The 17,594-nt window shown below is 40.9% G+C and overlaps 1 long non-coding RNA gene across 1 annotated transcript; it reads right to left on the bottom strand.

Annotated features, from left to right (window-relative positions):
* Positions 1–1,966: 1,966 nt before the first annotated feature.
* LOC122540823 lies at positions 1,967–16,958 on the bottom strand. Its single transcript, XR_006309427.1, has 3 exons — positions 16,614–16,958; positions 9,665–9,667; positions 1,967–1,977 (listed from the first exon to the last, which is right to left on the bottom strand). It is a non-coding gene; the product is annotated as an uncharacterized LOC122540823 (long non-coding RNA).
* Positions 16,959–17,594: the final 636 nt, after the last annotated feature.

Here is a 17,594-nt window from a genome sequence, read left to right as displayed (position 1 = left end):
CCTTGGGAGGCAGGTTGCAGGCTCCCAGTCACATTCAATATAAAAGGTATTTCCATGTGCCACAGAAAACCTGGCAATATTTAGCCAAATGTGAAAGTTTAATTTGCTTGTATCGTTGAGTTCAATATCAAGAATATTAAATCAAACAGCAGGCGAGGTCAGCTGCAGAGAGCATAGTTGCTGAGTACAAAAGTGGATACCTAGAATTGGAAAGCAACGCTGAATTTCTAAATTAATACAACTGGCAACTTTGTCAAATGGTGCCAAGAAGGATATTTGGGATTTTAGAAAGTAGAAAGCAAAAAATGTCATTAGATTTATGAACAAGGTTTTCAAATCCAGTTAGATTTCCTTGCCAACTTGAATGTCAGGGAGATATTGATTTGCTATGTCCTGCCTCTCCACATGGCTGATGGAAACAGTACGCAATGCCTGATGTAGATGGCTTCAATCTTACCAGACTCTTCAACAAGGTACTCTGTATCAGCTATGAATATAAAATGACATTAAATGCTGCAGAATAATCTCTGTTTGTACGAGACAGGGATCTGGTACAGAAGAAATGTCATGAAAGGAAAAGAAGAGCGTTTGCATGCTGATTTGTTTTAATTGAGCATGTTTTGGTTGTGTGTTGGACCGTATACACAAAATAAATTTATTTCTCCTGCTAGCATCTGGTGCATTAATAAATTATTAATTATGGAACCTTGTTGCCAGAAATCTGTGACTATACAGTAAAGCCAGCTGACAATTGTCATGTTACAGGCTAATGATATAAATCTACAAAACTACCTTGAAAATCTTTCATCTCCAATCTCAGTTAATCTTCAGTCTCATGCCTACTTAAATCATTAAAACAATCTTTCATCTTTAATATCAAAGGAATCTTCACCCTAATTAGTTAGCTTTTTATCTTTGAATTGTAGTTAAGCTATTAGATTCATGGTGAGGACATACTCCCCACTGAAAAATTAAATAGATTTCAGTGAAGAAAGAAATTTGAATACCAAATTCTGTGGAGTTTTGCTAGATTTCTAGTTTCATGAGGCAGAAAAATTGGACTTGAAATTCCTGGGTTTACCTCCTGGATGTTTGTGGCTGTTTATTAGAAGGTTTAATGCTGATTTAGTGACTTTTATTTCAGTTTACAAAGTTGGTTTAGCAGCAAAGTATAAATACACTTCATGCAAAGCCAAGTGATAATATTTCCTCCTTAGGGGTCATCATATATGAAATTATTCCATCAAGTTGGTCAGATAGCTCATATCAAGTCCTGAACTGGTACTAATTGGTTTGAAATATTTTGCTTTCCCCAAATCTAAAATTCCATCATTCTTTTAAAAGTATCAGAATTACAAATAGCCTACATATCAAATCCTTGACATATTTAGCACAAAATTGAAGTTTATTAAACACAATTAACACAAACTTGTTTTGATCATTTTAATACTTTCATTAATATTTAAGTTATGATGTAAGGAAAGGAATGCTCTAAGGACTTACTGAACTCTGAAGCTTGAAGTACACAAGTACAGTTGAATCTACACTGACCTTATTTGGTGAAATTAGAGTTAAGTTCCTCTTAAAGCTAAGCTTTAAGCCCTATACCCCTACATCAAGCCCACTTATTTCTACCAATGAAATGTTCTTACCACATCTAATTCATATCCTGGCTCTGTTACCTCCAAATTCAATGCTCTTCCAACCAGTCTCCAAATATCATACCTAAACTTCTAAGCGCCTTAACTGCACAAAGCTCTCCTCATGTATCTCCTTGTCAATCTACCTTGAATCGGTTTCTCTTTTTGCATCAACTCCGTAATCCCCATCCTCATCTATAAAGCCCAATTAAACCGCATTCCTTCCCATCTTGGCAACTTCCTTCAAACTTTCACCTTTGCTTATATTCTGTGCCCTTCAAGGTCTAACTCCCTACATCACCCTCTACAAATTTACCACTGGTGGGAAAGGATTCAGCTTGTGTACACTCTAGAAGTCCATGCATCTTTGTAACAGAACTTTGCACCTTTCCCACTGTAGGTTTGGCCCAAATTATTGTGCGAGACAGTGTGCCTGGTTCCTAACTGCAAGGTATCTGGAGAAGATTTATCTGTTTAAAGATGTTACATAAATGTAACCTGTAGTGACGGCCTGTTTTTCTGCACATTCTCTTGTTTAAATAGGCAATTTAATTTCCTTATCTCCACTGGTCTTAAATTTGTTTTTCTTAACACTGTCTAGCACAATAATTCATCAACACCAATTCCGCACACTAAAGTCAAACAAAATCCTTTAATATAAAACAGAAATGTCAGAAATATCCAACTATTTGTTAGATTGTCTCCTGGCTACAATTTTCTGTTTCCTTTTTAGTCTAAGTTCTGTATCAAGTGAAATAAACTCGATTCAGCAGGAATTCAAGATGATGGCACATGGCCAGAGACTTACATTTAACTAATTCTTTTGTCTGTATTTTAGCCAAACTACCCGGATTAATTATTGTCCTGCTCAAAGCCTAAAGCTTATGTTTTAACTAGACCTTCCAACTGTTTGGAAAGCTTTGGAATTATGTAAATTCAGAACCCAAAAGAGTCCAACTCCCTTCCTTTTAAAGTGAGTGCATGTGGGACAAACACTTAAATGAATAAACAGCAAATGGGAATAGAACTGAGAGGTGATAACAGAAATACTTCACTAAATGAATTAAAGCCAAATAGTTCCTAGATAAAAGGGGGAAATAACTTGGGTAGTGGATATTTGGTATATTTTTCTGTACACCAATATCCTAACATTATGCATTTCATTGTCCTGACATTACAGGAAATGTGAGCACAGAGCTTGCGGTTGGCAATACATTTCAGGTTTTAGAAAGGACGCGTAATATCTTGCCCCGAATAATATTTTTCATACATGATATGATCATACAGGTGTCAGCCTGCTTTTTTGCTGTGGTCAATGTCACCGTTTCAGCACTGGATATTTACAAAGAGGCCATTCAGCCCATTGTGTTCCTGACACCTCTCTGCAAGAGCAACTCAGCAATCTCACTCCTTTACCCTTACCTTCTAGCACAGCAAATTACATTGGTGTTCCCGCTTTGCGAGCTTTCCACCAATGGCAACAGTTTCTTCATGATTTTGAAAACCTTCAAACCCCCACTCAACATTCAATTCTCAAGAGGAGGAATCACAGAATCATACAGTAGAGAGGAGGCCTTCAGCCCCTCAAGTCCATAATGACAACAACCTACTCTAAACCCACACTCATCCCACTTTCCAATACTTGATTCACAGCCCTTGAAATTTAGAATAGAAATGCCCCAGCCTTAGTTCTGTCCACATAACTGAGCAGAGGCACGTTTTCATGTGCCCTGTTCTGAAACCTCTCTAAATGTCCTCCCTCAAGTGTGGTGCCCAGACAGACTGCAGTCCAGAAATGTACAAATCTGCACCTCTTCCTGTCCCCAGTGAGATCTGAACAAGAGGCCAATGTCTGCAAATACATTTCCAACATGATTTACTGGATAATAAATCAGCAAAAAGGTGTTTTTTTTCTGGTTCCAGTGATAAGCAACATGATCTGCATTTCTCAGTATCACACTGAGTCATGCATGATCACATTTTGCTCAGATTTTATTTCTCACGGAGGCCCCTTTTATATCTTTCCCCTCTCACCCTAAACCTATGCCCTCTAATTCTGAACTCCCCCACCACAGGGAAAAGACCTTGTCAATTTAGGGGCAACTTTTTCACAGAGGGTGGAGAGTGTATAGAATGAGCTGTCAGAGGAAGGGGAGGAGTCTGGTACAATTACATAATTTAAAAGGCATCTGGATGGGTATATAATAGAAAGAGTTTAGAGGGATATGGGCCAAGTGCCAGCAAATGGGAGTAGATTAGGTTAGAATATCTGGTCAAAGAGAACAAAGAAAATGTACAGTCCAGGAACATGTCCTTCGGCCCTCCAAGCCTGAGCTGATCCAAATCCATGGTCTAAATCTGTCGCCCAATTCCTAAGCATCTGTATCCCTCTGCTCCCTACCTACTCCTGCATCTGGACAGTTGCATCTTGAATGAATCTACCGTGCCTTCCACTACTGCCTCTGCTGGCAACACGTTCCAGGGACTTAACACCCTCTGTGTAAAGTACTTGCTGTGTGTATCCCCCTTAAACTTTTCACCTCACCTTGAAAGCATGACCTCATTATTGAGTCCTTCACATGGTCGAGATGGACAAGTTGGACCACAGGGTCTGTTTCCGTGCTGTGCATCTCTAGGTCTTTATTTCTTTCCCAAATTCTTTTAAGCAATTATCTTCTTACTTATTTATTCATGAGATAGATATTGGCAAAGCAAATCTTTATTGCCCTTTATTAATTGCCTGCAGAAGCTGGTGCTGGGTCACCTTCGAACTGTTGCAGTTCACGTGGTGTTGTTACATCCACAGTACTGTTAGGGAGCACAGTCCAGGATTTTGACCCAGCAGCACTGAAGGAACAGCAATATTATTCCAAAATATTGTACTGGACAGCCTGTCTCTGTCCCTCATGTCTGGAAACACTCAGCCTGAGGCAGGTTAAATCAAATCTTTATTTGATGCTAAAGTTTTATTATGTTGTTTTTAAAATCGAATACAAATGCAATTGTTGAGCTCACTTCAATGAATTATAATGAAGTTTGGAATTAACTTGGCATGTATAGGAATGTAGAGGCTAAAGTGGAAAAATAACTTTTTTCAGCTCAGTCAGTGGCCACCTTACTTCAGATGGTAGGGGCTTCGTTGATGTTATTGCTATAGTTTTTCTTGAGAAGAATCAGTACAAAAATGTGTGAGGTACAAATATTACTTGCCACTTTTACTGCAAGGTAGACAAGCAGGAGGCAGGAAGAACACAGCAAGCCAGGCAGCATCAGAAGGTGGAGAAGTCAGCATTTTCGGGTGTAACCCTTTTTCAGGGGGTGGGTGTAAGGGGTGTGAGGAATTCCAGCATCTGCAGTTGTTTTGTCTCTAACTAACTATCACTCCAACCCTGAATGTTTTCTGCTTCTTGCTGCTAATGAATCATGGCCACCCTCACTTTGACAGGAATTGCTGAAAAATAATCCTGTGCAAGCATCAGCGATCTTCCCCAGTTTCGACCTTATGACAGGAAAAAAAAAAGTTTATTGATGAAGCAGCTGAGGAACTCATACAACAATGTCCCAGGCTCAGATGATTGGCCTCCATGTGTTTTTGATGCTTGGTTCCAGCCAGAGTTGAGTTTTCTGACTTCAATCTTGCTGGGGCTCATTGGTGCCACAGTCAGTCAAATGCTGTTTTGACATCAGGTGTAGTCACTCAATTCACCTCCAGAATTCAGCTGTTGTACTTCTGGATCAAATCTGAACAGGTGTGGTCCTGGTGGAAAGGAAAATAATACCGAAAGAGGCTTAGAAACGTCTAAGTGCTTCTTGATAGCATTGTCAAGAAGACCTTACATAGTTTTGCTGATTTATTTGAGTAGACTAATGGACCAAAAGTGTCAGATAGGAGTTGCCCAAAGTGTGCGAAGAACACACCTGACCATTTCTTGACACTTTGCTGTGTAGATACCGGTGTTGTTCTTCGCTGCTATAACGCAGAATGTCTTAAAGGCACATCTATTCCTGAAGCATCATTATTCAGCACTAAAGCTATTGAAGCCTTTACTGTACCCAATGCAGTGAATCATTTCTTTATTCAAATGATTTGAATTGATGAGTGATAAATATGACGGAGCCGAAGTCAAGGGGATGCAGAGATGGTTCAGCTCTTGCACTTCTAGGAATTGCAAATTCTTCAGTCATGTCTTCTATACTGTCCTGCAGACCATGCCGAGTTTGAGAACATCAAGATACTACTGATTTTTCAGCAAGAACTAATTCTGTGTCTTCAGCCTTGGGATTCTAGACAATAGGTTTAACTGACTACAAAGAAACAAGCTCACCCGAAATAATTTGACAAATAAATCAAAAAATGCTTTCTTTGGAAAGAAGTTAATCTTAGATCACAATGTTGGAATCTGAAGCTTGCTCCTTATAAAATTCTAATCTATAATCCATTAAATGAATAGAACAAAATCTGTTGAAATGCGCCATTTACATAACTTGTACATGTGTAAGATTTTCATTGCTGGAAATGGTCTAAAATTCCATTACACGACTGGGAAATCAGTGATAAAACTATGACACTGGGCAGTGAGCAGTTGTCCAGGAAGAAGAGGAAAGTAGGACAAAAGTGTGATAAACCATTCTTTAGTTAAAAGGCTAGATCATTTCCTTAAAACATTCACCACAAGTCCTGAATTGCATGTACTTTTCCCAGAAACCATGCTTCCACACTTAAGAACCAGTGGGAAATGCTCTGCAAAGGGAGGGCAAAAAGTTATATCGAGGTTCACATGTGAAACAGCAGCTGAAGGAGGGGAGAAATGAAAGTCTGTCAAGGACAGTTTCAGGTGAAAGCTGAATGGGAATTCCTCGAAGGTATTACTCCACATGCCAAATGCTGGAATATTATGTGGAAGTGGAAAAGCAGAGCTTAGGAAATGGATTATAATGGTTTCACCTTCATTGGATGCTGCAATAATTCTGGAACGGGGAAATCTATACACACAGGATAGTTGTTAGCTAAATTGATGTGGTATCTATATTCTAGTGAACTGGTTAAGTAGGACATTTTCTTAAATATCTGTAAAGGATCTCAACTCAGGGAGACCTATAAAAATAGGCCATCAATAAAATGAGATATTTATAGAAGTGTCAGAACAGTATACTTTCTCCCATTAAGCAGAACATCAACAACTTCCAATACGTGGCAGGCGAGGAGCATAGCAAGAAATTAGATATAGAACCATAGAGTCAGAGATATACAGCATGGAAACAGACACTTCAGTCTAACCCGTCCATGTCAACCAGATATCAAATTAATCTAGACCCATTTCCAAGCATTTGGCTCTTATCCCTCTAAACCCTTCCTATCCATATACCCATCCAGATGCTTTTTAAGTGTTGAAACTGTACCAGTCTCCACTGCTTCCCCTGGCAGCTCATTCCATACATGCAACACTCTGCATGAAAAAGTTGCCCCTTAGGTCCCTTTAAATCTTTCCCTTCACACCTTAAACCTATGCCCTTTAATTCTGGACTCCCCCACCCCAGGAAAAAAGACTTTGTCTATTTACCCTATTCATGCCTCTCATGATTTTAAACACCTCAGGTCAACCTTCAGCCTCCGAAGGAGAGAAATTAGCCCCAGTATGTTCAGTCTCCCCCTCATAGCGCAAACCCTGGCAACATATTTGTAAATCTTTTCTGAACCCTTTCAAGTTTCACAACATCCTTTCTATAGCATAGAGACCAGAATTGCTCACAGTATTCCAAAAGTGACGTATCCAATGTCCTGTACAGCTTCAACATGACCTCCCAACTCCTATACTCAATGCACTGACCAATAATTGTAACTTAAAATTAAAAAGGTAGTATGAGAAAATGGGATATTCAAGTAATTTGTTTTCATTTAAAGGCTGCTATTAACAAAAAGATGTGGGAACATAAAGTTATGATAAACAAATTAACCAAATTAGTTAGAGATTCATTGTGATTAGATTGGTATATATATTGAGGTGACCTTGCCCAAAGTATAATGAGTAAGGTAGGTGGCACAACTGCAAACTCCAACCTGCAAAATGCGTCCATGTTACTGTCTTGAGACAAAACATACTTGTTTTATTGTATGGTACTTAAATAATAAATCCATGACAATCCTGGAGAGTGGCATGGTGTAATATCCCTAGCCATCCAGAGGCTCTGGAAGCAATGGTTCAAATCCCACCATGGCAGTTGATATAGAATCTAAACTCAATTAATAACTTTGGAATGTAAACCTAATATCTGTAGTGATGACTGATAGCTATCAGCATCAGTTGTAAATAAAAGCATGTTGTTCACTTGTCATTGCAAGGAAATCATCCAATCTTACCTGGTTTGGCACACATGTGCTGCCAGACCCACCGCAATGTGATTGACTCTTAACTGCCCTCTGAAATGGTCAATTCAGTTGCAAGGGCAATTAGGAATGGGGTAGCAAACGCCTGCATTACCAGTGACACCTACTTTCTATTCAGAAACAGTGAAGCTGCACACAGTCATCTCATGCCTATTATTTTTCAGCCCTTTCTCTTTCACAGCTGTAAAGTTCTAAATATTAAACGATATTGAGAAATATCTTCAGTTTTGTTTGATCTACAACAGCACATCAAAATTCAGCCTGAATTTGACAATCACAACTTAGTAGATCATAAAAGTTTGAGGGGATTTAGCACCTAACTATGCTGGCACCGATTTTATGGTCATAGAGAAAGATGATGCTCACTGCTGATTTTGAAGAAAACTACCTGGAAATTTCTAGTGATCTTGGTCACATCAATTTCCCCTCTCTGGATGGGAACCTGCTCACTGATGCTCAGTTTGGGTTCCACTAGGCCCACTTAGCTCCTGACCTCATTATAGCCTTGGTTCAAACATGGACGAAAGATGAATTCCAGAAGGGCAGTCACTCTTACCTTCCTTGACATGCCAGTGTGGCATTAAAGAGCTCTAGCGAAACTGGAATAATGGGAATCAGGGGGCAAACTCTGTTGGTTGGTGTCAATCCTGGAACATAAGAAAATGTTTGTTGTTGGTGGAGGTCAGTCATCAGTTCTAGGACATAGGGTAATGTCCTAGGCCCAACTATATTCAACAATGACTTTTCCTGCACCATAAGGTCAGAAGTGGAGATGTTCACTGATGATTGCACAATGTTCAGCACCACTCATTACTTCTCAGATACTAAAGCAGCAAGTGTCCAAATGCAGCAAGAACAGGAGACTATCCACGTGTGGGCCAAAAAAATGATAAGTAACATTCATGCCACACAAATGCCAGGCAATAACCATTTGCATGGAGACAATCTAACCATTGCTTCTTAACATCCAATGGCATTGCCATCACTAAATTCCCCACTAATCAACATTGAGGTTATCATTGACCAAGAAACCGAACTGGCCTGTCCACATATACAGTGGTTATGTGAGCAGGTCAGACGCTAGGAATACTGCGGCAAGTAACATCTCCTGACTCCTCAAATCCTGTCTACCATCTACAAGACAGTTAGGAGTGTGATGGAATACTCCACTTGCCTGAATGAGTGCAGCTCCAACCACACATATAACTTGATGCCATTTAGAACAAAGCACCATTGATGCTTAGTAACAGTAAAAAGTGAACTTTTATTTATTCATGGGATGTGGGCATCACTAGCTAGGACCACCACTTATTCTGGATTAGTGGTGCTGGAAGAGCACAGCAGTTCAGGCAGCATCCAAGGAGCACTGCCTGAACTGCTGTGCTCTTCCAGCACCACTAATCCAGAATCTGGTTTCCAGCATCTGCAGTCATTGTTTTTACCTCGAGGACCACCACTTATTGCCCATTCCTAATTGCCCAGAGGGCTATTAAGAGTCAACCACATTGCTGTGGGTCTGGAGTCACATGTAGGCTAAGAGGGAATTACTGGATCAGGTGGGTTCTTTTTCCTGACAATCAGCAGTAGTTGTCAGAATTCTAATTTCATGGCAGGGTTGGAATCCAAGCCCCCAGAACACTTCCTGGGTCTCGGGATTAATAGGGTACTGCCTATCAGCTACAAGACACACCGCAGAAATTTACCAGAGAACTTCAACAGCACCTTCCAAACACGCAACCACTATCATCTCGAAGGACAAGAGGAGCAGATACATTGGAATACCCGAATCCGCTCTTTCCCCTTCATGTCCTCTACCGTCCTGACCTGGAAATATATTGCTGGTCTTTCACTGTTGCTGGGTCAAAATCCTTGAATTCCCTCCCTAATGGCTTTGCGGATCAGCCTGCAGCACAGCCTGCAGCAGTTCAAGAAGGCAGTTCACTGTGACTTTCTGAAGGGCAACTAGGAATGGGCAAAAAATGCTGGCCCAGCCAGCGATACCCATGTTTCATGAGTGATTTAAAAAAAAACGTTAAATTTGGTGCTATCTCAAGAGGTGTCCAAGCATAAGCAGCCAGAATCGTTCTCACAAACCAGAAAGTTAAAAACTTTAACAAAAACCTTAAATCTAAATTTTCAGTTAACAAAATAAACAATTGCAATTAGATTTTGATGGAAGCTAAAATAGCATAAACAAATCTTGGATAAAGTCATTAATTTGAAATGTGGCATTTCCATCTGACATTGTTGGACAGATGGCCAAAGCAGAGAGGTTTTAACATTTGACATTTGAAAGAGAGCAGAGTAAGTGCAAAGCTTTGGAATTCTCTCCAAGCCACGTGCTTCTCTATCTCTCCCTCCTTTAACATTCTTCTCAAAACCCAATCTATTGTCAAGGTTCTGATAGTTTGCCTTAATGTCTTTCTAATGGCTTGGTGTGAAACACCTTGAAATTTGTAATCATGTTAAAGGCAATATCTGTGTCCCTACCTGTGTGTGCACACAGCAACACTAACATTTGAAGTAAACAATGATAACTAGGGTACCTGCTGCTTTCAGAGGGCAAAACTGCCAATAGGAATCATCTTTCTTTTTCAGACACTTCTGTTTAGTAGCCTAAGACCAATTGTATATTAGACTCCTGCTTGTAACTAGACAGGGCACAAGTAGTATATTGAAAATTGCATTGTACATTTTGTCCACTTAAAAATGTACTCTATGCACATACACTAGAAGGAGGAGTGTGGAAGAAATTTTTACAACAGCATGTGTGTTTCTGATCATGAAGTTCTTGTGAAGAAACATTCGCAAAGGCATCAAGGATGGTGTAAAATCAGAAACATTGCTTTCAGGTACAAACGGTTTTGGAAATTACTTGTCTACTTACTAAAGGCAGCAAGCTATAGTGGAGATTTCAGCACACAGATTGTGTTAGATAAACACAGGAGGCACTCCAGTTTAGGATTAGCAACAGGAACAGCTGCGCATTGTGCATGGTAGTGTAGACACTGATTTCACCAAAACAATCACTCAAAAGAAAACATAATCTCAGATCATTGCAAAGATTTTTTTCTTTGAAGGGAAGGTGTTCCTGGATCACTTATCACACTATCTGCACTGCAGATTAATATAACATTGTCTTTGCCTCATCTCCCACCTTTTCATACTGCCTCATAGGCAACATCTATATTACCGTGCTGCTTTCATGTTGCAAAATGCATTGGGAGGTGTCTGGCTGTCAAAATTAAAATGCAGCATTTTTAGAAAGAGCCAGAATCATACTCCCTGTCACAGCTGATCTAGATGGACACAGAAGCTCAGTCAGTCAACTAAATTGTTGATTGGTAATGGAAATGTTGGAAGAGTTTCTTCAAATTGGGATCTTTAGCTGCTTTGATATTCCACGCAAGGGCACTCTAATACCAGGGGCAGATGAGCCTCAGAGCTGACAGCAACAGCAGTGTAGTGCGCCAGAGAATTAGAAAAAGGAAGCCCAATTTTATTGGCAACTTTACTCTCATATTCCTTGGGTGAAATATAAAAGCAGCTTTTATACGCCATCTGGCAAGATGGGATTCAGAATCATTCACAGAAGTGTTATGGCACAGAAGGTGGCCATTTGGCCCATCATGTCTGGACAGGCTCTTCAGATGAAGATCATTAACTACTGCCATACTTCTGCTCGCCCCCATAAATGCCCTCTTGAATGTCTCAATTGAACTTGCCCTCACCACATTTCCAGCCAGTGCATTCCATACCCTAAATACTTGTCATGTGAGGAAACACGACATTTGCTCCTTTTGCAAATTAATCTAAATCAGTGCCATCTTTTTCTTTTTAAAAGCTGGAACGGTTTCTCTTTCTGCACTATGCAGCCAGGTCATAATTTTGAAACCCTCTCCCAGATCTTCTCTTTGCTCCAAAGAGAACAATCAGCATTTCTGGCAACCTCACTCCCCGGATGTGGCTTTGGATTCTGAACTCCGGTTCTGGTGTGGGCATCAACACCTTCACCCAGAGACAAGGGATCTGTTAACAGAGACAGGCTGGTACATATTCATTACAATGGGACAAATTACACAGATAACCTAAGAATTCTTGAAGAATAAATTTGATACTGTAAGTGGAAAAGCACTGGGTTCATGGTGGGCTGTAAGGACATCCTTGTTTCTCTCACTTCTGGTCGTGGTTATTGCTTCATTCGCTTACGTTCTTGCCTAAATAAAAATAGTACAAGCATTGCTGCCGCATAGCGCCAGGGACTCAATTCCACTCTTGGGTGACTGTGGCGTTTCCACATTTTCCTGTGTCTGCACAAGTTTCCTCCCATAGTCCAAAGATGTGCAGGTTCGCCATGCTAAATTGGCCATAGTGTCCAGGCTAGGTGGATTAGACATGGGAAATGCGAGGTTACAGGGATAGTGTGGGTCTGTGTGGGATGCTCTTCAGATGGTTAGCATGGACTTGATGGGCTTAATGGCCAGCTTCCACATTGTAGGGATTCTATGATAGATCAACTTCTAACCAGCCACTCCCCCAGAAATGTCCTTTGATACATCAAAGCAAGCCCCCTTTAAAATGAGTTCATGATGTACAAAATATTTACACAGCACCATGGTTAGTTAAACACAATTCAGCTACAAACAATGGCTCCAGATGTTTCCGTTGAAACAGGACAGTTTATTTATGAACAAGTAATCCCTCGGAAACTTGGAGATAAAACGTGTGGTTTATAGACAGCATGCTTCAGTGCTGGAATTTATGCTTTGGTTATCATTTCTACAACTAAAAAATACTCCGAAATGGAGCTGGGATCTGGGCAACAAATTATCTGTGATGTGATGCAGTAAAATACATCCGCGCCTGCAGAGTCTGGTCTGACTGCTTGCATAGATTGATATCTTCCGATCATTACGTTTCTCTGCTTTATGTTCGCAGTAATTTTATTTTGCCAGTCAGATTAAAAGCTGGAGCAAAATGTATTCACTTGCTATTCATATTATAAAACTTTAGTATTTCTGAATTATTTCCATTTGCACCATGGTGTGGATTTAGAACATTCATGATACTGGAAATGAAGCAAAGCTTGTTCACCTATGTCAGTTCAGAAACTTTGCCATCACATCATGCGCTTGCATCTGACATGGTTCAGTGATTTGCACTCTCACTCCAAGGCAGATGGATTGTAGGTTCAGTGTCCTACTCCAGAGACTCCAGCATTAAATCGAGGCTGACTGTTGTGGAATTGAAGGAACTATCTCCCTGGTTCAGACACTAAGCTCAGTCCTTCTCTTTCCATTCACACAAAAATGATTCCATGGCACGTTTGCTTGTTAAGAAAAGCAAGGTATTCTCCCCAATAGTCTGGCCAATATTTAATCCCCCACCAATTTCACAAATACAGACTGTCAAGTCATTACCGAATTGCTGTTTGTGGGATCTTGCTGTGCACATTAGCTGCCATGATTCCTACATCAAAACAGCAATGACACATCAACATTGACTTCAAAATACTTTTGACAATTCTAATGTCTTTAAAAAGGGCAAGTCTCTCTTTTCTTCATGTTTCCTTCCTGATGGGACAAAACCTTCTGCCCACTTTCTGTAGCGAGCTTGCAGGTGGCAAGGAGACTTAAGTAGGTAGAGTGGTGAACTCCACCATGCTCCTACATCCACCAGCTAGGCCCATGGTTGATGTTCTGTTCCACCACCCCCAACTAAAGACCACTTAACAGCCTCAGCCCAGTCCTGCTCCAGATGGACCTGTTCACTGAACGTCAGCTTCCCAACTCCTGGGGAGGGGTGGGGGGCTCTCGATAAAAAAAAGCATCGAGGGAATTGACATCAGGAAGTAACTGTCCTTGCTGCTGACCTCTCTACACTCCTCTCCATGCAACTCCCACTTGTATAACTGTGGCTTGCTCCTTGATCCTGGGACTCCAGTGCTTGTCGAGCCAGGAGCTGTCACTACTTTCAGTGGCACTGCTGAGCACAAGACTGGCAGGCCTGATTGATAAAGAGCTTATGCCTGAAATGCGGACTCTTGTTCCTTGGATGCTGCCTGATCTGCTGTACTTTTCCAGTGCCATGCTTTTCAACTCTGATTGATCGTCAGCCTGCGGTAGGCATGACCTGTGCCCCCTGTGTAGTGGTAATTGCGGTGAAAGGCCCATTATGGGCATTGCCATAGCCAAAATGAGGTGACACAAGGTTCTCACTGGCTCTCCACCTGCAGGTGAGACCCCTTTCCCCAAGTCCTCAACAAGATTCCACTTGAGCGGTGCTTCATAAAAATGTTCCTCTAAAGCAGGAAAATACACTTCTAAAAATGGTGCTTATTTCCCAATTTAAGGGGCATGGACATCGTCCTTTAATATCATAGTGTTCCTCCAAGTACTATAATAACAATAATTGTACAGTCTATTAATACCATCTGGCACAAAAGTAGTTATGCTGAAATGGCTTTTGCAGCATTTGCACTAACTCATGTCAACAAGAAATTGCAATTTATCCAGCATCATATTTAAAGATGGTAAGAATGTCCCAATAAGATCAGACAATAATTTGACACAGTGACATAAACAGACGTTAGGACACTCGGCCAACAGTGTGATCACAGAGGTAGATTTTAAAGAGTGACTTAAAGAAAAGGAGGGAATTCCAGGGTTAATGGCCCAGGGGAGGTGAAGGCACAGTCCCATATCAACTACCTTTTAAGGAACTTTATATTGCAAAAGTCAGATGGACACAGGCATGTGACATAAACGCTTCCAAATTCAGGTCATGGACAGCATTACTGATCTAAGTGAATGTGCAATTCCAAATCTGATATTGAAATAAATGAATTACTTTTATTAAAGTAAATAATGGGGCTTGGTCTCCATAAGTTACATTCAATTGGGAATCCACATTTAGCAGCACAAGTTCATAGTGATCAGCAGGCAATCAAAAAGGGGCAAATGGACCCTTGGAGGCTGAGGGGTGAACGTATAGAGGTTTATAAAATTATGAGGGGCATGGATACAGTAAATAGACAAGGTATTTTCCCTGGGGTGGGGGAGTCCAGAACTGGAGGACATAGGGTGAGAGGGGAAAGATTTAAAAGGGACCTAAGGGGTAACGTTTTCACGCAGAGGATGGTGTGCGTATGGAATGAGCTGCCAGAGGAAGTGGTGGAGGCTAGTACAATAACAACATTTAAAAGGCATCTAGATGGGTACATGATTGGGAAAGGTTTAGAGGGATATGGGCCAAGTACTGGCAAATGGGACTAGATTAACTTAGAATATCTAGTCAGCATGGACGAGTTGGACTGAAGGGTCTGTTTTCGTGCTGCACATCTCTATGACTCCAAGTGTGCCAAGGTCTTTCTACTATTCCAGAAGTTTAAGACCATGTGTTCGAGTTGGATTACTATCACAATTTTGTGTGACAGGAAGTGGCATTTGACTTACCTCAGCCTGTTCACACAAATTAGTGCTCTGTCGCAGACTTCCAGCTGGTATAAATCTGGTACCCAGAATGTTAGTTTTGTTTACTGTGGACCAAGATTGTATAAACAGCAATGGTATGACTGTCTGAAGCAGAGGGAAGATCACAATGCAAACAGCTGAGGTTGTTAACTGGTGTCGACATCTACTCGGCACAGGAACTGTTAATCATTGAGCAACAATTACTCATTAGCAAGGCAGGAAATCCTGCCAAAAAGGAATCAGCACATTTTCAGTGGGACATTAACGCCAAGTGGAGCGGATCCCAACATTTCCTAAAAACACTAATTGATCATTAGTCATGTGCTTCCTAGTTACTTTCCCTGTCCACCATCCTTCCAGAAAGTGGGACCATCACTTCTTACAGCAAAGGAGCAGGTAGACTGCTTGACAATACAGATGCTTTGTTCTGAAACTCTGTTTGCAAACTGACAGCCCTTTTCATGAACTGGGAAACATTATTTAGGCCCAGGTGGGGCTCTGATACAAAAATACGAGAACAGCTTAATACAGATGTTAAACTGCTTTTTCTTTGATTAAGGGAGTTCAACAGCAGAGAAAGCACAAGTCATTTTTTTTCTCCTGCTGCAGGAATTGGAGTTTTTCCAAACTCAGAAATTCAGTGGAGGAATCAGCATAACTTTTTTTTTGATTTGAAATCCCCCAACACATACCGTCTGATTCCTCTGATGATCAATTTGTGCAGATTCTATGTTTGACTTGGCTGAAAGACACTTGCTGAGAACTGTGTAAGACACTAATCACAAGTTGAGAAAATGAAAAATAGACCATTAATAGACTACAGAGACGGTGAAGTTTCACCGCGGAAGCTTCCTCTGAGGGAGCTGTGTGCATTTTTCAGTGTATTTTTCTGTTACGTTAGAAACGGCAGTGGATATACATTTTACTTAGTGAAGAAGAGGACAGCAGCCATGTATTTAATCCAGTCCGCCGTCTGACCTCATTAATAACCATGCAACAGGTAGGGCACAGGTCGCCATAAGGTCACTGCCACCTTTTCAGGTTTAAGGTTTCGTGGAAATTATACAAATTGACCCCCTCCCCAAAAAAAAAGTGGAGCAAAAACACCCATCCTACCTGAGAGATCTCCTTCACCCAGTTCCCCAGACTCCAAATCCATGATTTTTCTTTCAGAGATATGAAGCCTTGCCTCAGCGACTGACAGCTGACTGACTGCTTGAAGTGAACTCTTCAGCTCAGAGCCTGCTGCACATGCAGACAGAACCACTGCTGGAAGTTAGAAGCTAAACTGAGTCAGCTCTGGGCGCTCTGCCTCATCATCTCTGCCCCTTTTTTTCAGTACACCACACAGACTGAGCTGCTGGTGATTGGCTGTGACGTCCGACTGAAACCCATTCTGTCTGAAGGGACTGCTTGATGCTGAAGAAACGAATCTGGGGATTTAAAAAAAAAACTGCTTAAGTCCCCTTTATACCGTTATATATATCTAAAAACCAGAAGCATTCAAATGATTAAACACGAGCTGCATGCTCTAAGGAATTATGCGTGCAGAATTGAAGCTAACTACATGATTAATAAAGTGATAGACTTGGGGCCCCAGCTGTTTCTTGGATTGCAGTACAGTGTTCACTGTTCACAGCTTTAGTCATAGCGTTTTATAAGCCTCTGAAATTATTATATGTGGCATTCCATCCTTTGCTGCAAAATGTTTATTCATGTTTTAAACCAGCAGTATTCGGACAGTGTACTCAGGTCCTGGGGGATGGGTGAGCATTATGACTTTGTTTGGATTGCGGGAGACGTTTTAGGCCAGTGGAATATAAACCTATGAATCTCTGCTACAGTTTCCCTTCTATTCAACTCGACTAAACCGCAAAACAAAAAAAAAATTGGCACGCTGCTTTGTTCCACTGAATTGCTCTGAAGAAGAGAAAAACGGTACGTGTGAGTCACTTCCCCCGCTTGTGCCATCATTCATAAGAAAGTCTGTTCACTTCTGCACAGGGTTTTCTGGCCGGGAGATGGTAGAGCCTGTATTACTTTCATTTTGTACGGTTTTGTATCAGCTAGTGGCTCTGGGACATTTCTGAAGCAAAA

The sequence above is a fragment of the Chiloscyllium plagiosum genome, chromosome 36 (assembly GCF_004010195.1).
Source record: "Chiloscyllium plagiosum isolate BGI_BamShark_2017 chromosome 36, ASM401019v2, whole genome shotgun sequence".
Taxonomy (NCBI): domain Eukaryota; kingdom Metazoa; phylum Chordata; class Chondrichthyes; order Orectolobiformes; family Hemiscylliidae; genus Chiloscyllium; species Chiloscyllium plagiosum.
This window is presented reverse-complemented; position numbering and strand designations above follow the sequence as displayed.